We start from the raw sequence: 2,288 nt of genomic DNA, 5'->3' as shown, positions 1-2,288 counted from the left end.
TCTTAGGCTTGGCAAGCCTAAGGCCACATGTCTAGTGAAGTGCATTGACGTGAATGGAGAACGGTGGGATCCCACCACCCACAATCTTGAGCACTATGCTCTGCTTGCCTTCTCTAAGGAAGAATATAGAAAATAACACATTTACACTGATGGGAACCCTTAATAACGGTCCTGTGGCACCAGACGTAACCATATGCATTCCACATTTGTCCTTCTGGTTTGCAGGCTAATGTCCACTTGCCACACTTCCTCCCAGATTCCCAGATAAACTTTCAGCTCTTTCCCAACCTCTAAAGGTCAAATTTCCACTTTGATGGGAGGCTAAAAAATCTTATATTTTGTGCTATCCCAAGTTATTTCACTAACCTTTCCTTTTCCTTCCTAAGAAGGTAGATGAACATTCATGCAGTGACTCCGGTCGAGAAGTTTTACTTGCACTTGGAGCCAATTGTCAGCTCCCACGATCCTCACCCACTGCCAACTGCCAACAATGTAATCATGGCATTGCTATTTGGCAGCTCCAAAGAAGGTCTTGAGAGAGAAAATGAGTTTATTGCCCCCCGCCCCCCACCATTTCACCCCTTCACCGTCAGTACCTCCTACCATATTGCTTCCTGTTAGCCTTTGGAAGCCCTTGGTGATAGTAAATAGCACCCTTTCCCTTGGCAGTACTACATTACTGATTGAGTTAATCCTGGCTCTTAAAACTGCCATTTAAGTTAGGTCCAATTCATACCTGGTTAATTTGTGTGTGACTTAGACTCGTATATCCCATCTGGTAGCAGAATGTTTACTTTTTTTTTCCTTCTGGAATTGGAGTGTCCGTAGCTGCAATTAAAAAAGTGGGTCCTAGAGTCATCACCCATGAAGAACTCTGTTAGAAAACATTGCCCCATTGCTTTTTTTTCTTGCTAGAGTTTGATACACCTACTTTAACATGTTTTAGTTAACAGGACTGGTTTGAACATCATTCTAACGAGGTCAATGGCATACATCCTATCTCTATGGGATATGTTAGTATATCCTACTGGGGCTTGGAGGCCCAGGGTCTTTGTAAATCCACACACTCTGTACAAGGGAGAGGCTAGAAATGCCCACTCCAAGCACATACCTTACAGATATCACATTTAGGGCACAAAGGACTGTATCTTCTATTATTGAGTTGGTGGGGTTAAGCACCTTGCTTACTAAAGATACTTGGCGAAAGAAAAGCAGTAAATTCAAAGGAAAATACCATCTAAACAATAACAATGTGAATATGACTTAATCATTTAAAAGACACACAGAATATAGATGGAAGCAGAAACAATATGGGGAGCTAGGTAGTGAAATAACAAAGAACTGTGAACTGCTTCCTGTTTCTTGAAATGTCTTGATTACATTCTCTATGAGGGAGAAAGGTGTTCCCTAGTTCACAAACAAATCGCTAATTAATTATTGGATGAGGGGGAGAGGAGGCTGTGGCGAAGTATTTTTGCACTGAAAGGCCAACAATCAAAGGCCATGTCATTCCAGGTGACCCCAGGCAATAGGATGCTGCTATACACTGTGGATACAAACAAAAAAAACAAAACAAAACAAAAACAATCAAAAAAGGGGAAAATTCAGATAACTAACAAGATTCTTAGGATTTGGTACTCACCATTTTCTGTTCAAGATAGTAACAACCTGTTCTTTAGTTTGCTGAACAGATGCTCAAGTTTCAATCCCTGAAAAGTTGGAGGTCTAGACATGAATAGAGCATAAGGAAGAAATTTTTACTTTTAAGCATAGACTTCACTGTGACTATTCTTAGTGTTCATTCAGCACAGACATATGCACTCGGTACTTAGTGGCTGTAACACCATCATCCTACTTTGTGTGTATGGTTCAGCTGACATAGTATTCCTTTTTTATTTGTTCTGAACCGCTACACATCAACACGAAGTGTAGGGTGAACATTCTCCTTAGGAAATGATTACATGTTTCCCCCAATCAGAATTTGCTCCATTTAGTTTTCTATCTAGTAGCACCAACAGTGCTTTCCTGTGCCTTCAGTTTGGGTGTAATTATTTTTCAAGCTTTTCTACCCATTGGCATGTTTCTTGAACAAAGAGCAACTTGTGATCTCTTGATGTCTCTTTCTGGAACACCCATGAAGTGGGGATTTACAAGTTTCCAAAACCAGAAAATCCTACCCCCAAGATTCTTCCCACCAGGAGTATGTTGTTGGTATGCAGGGTACCTTCAAAGAACCAAGCGCAGGTCCTACGTCTGCAGGCGACCAAAACTTACATTAGACACAGACC

The sequence above is a fragment of the Sus scrofa genome, chromosome 2, assembly GCF_054392235.1.
Source record: "Sus scrofa isolate SSC_HxYL_T2T_F1_AM1 chromosome 2, Sscrofa_HxYL_maternal_Yorkshire_Landrace_v2.0, whole genome shotgun sequence".
Classification (NCBI taxonomy): Eukaryota; Metazoa; Chordata; class Mammalia; order Artiodactyla; family Suidae; genus Sus; species Sus scrofa.
Note: the sequence above shows the minus strand (reverse complement) of the source record.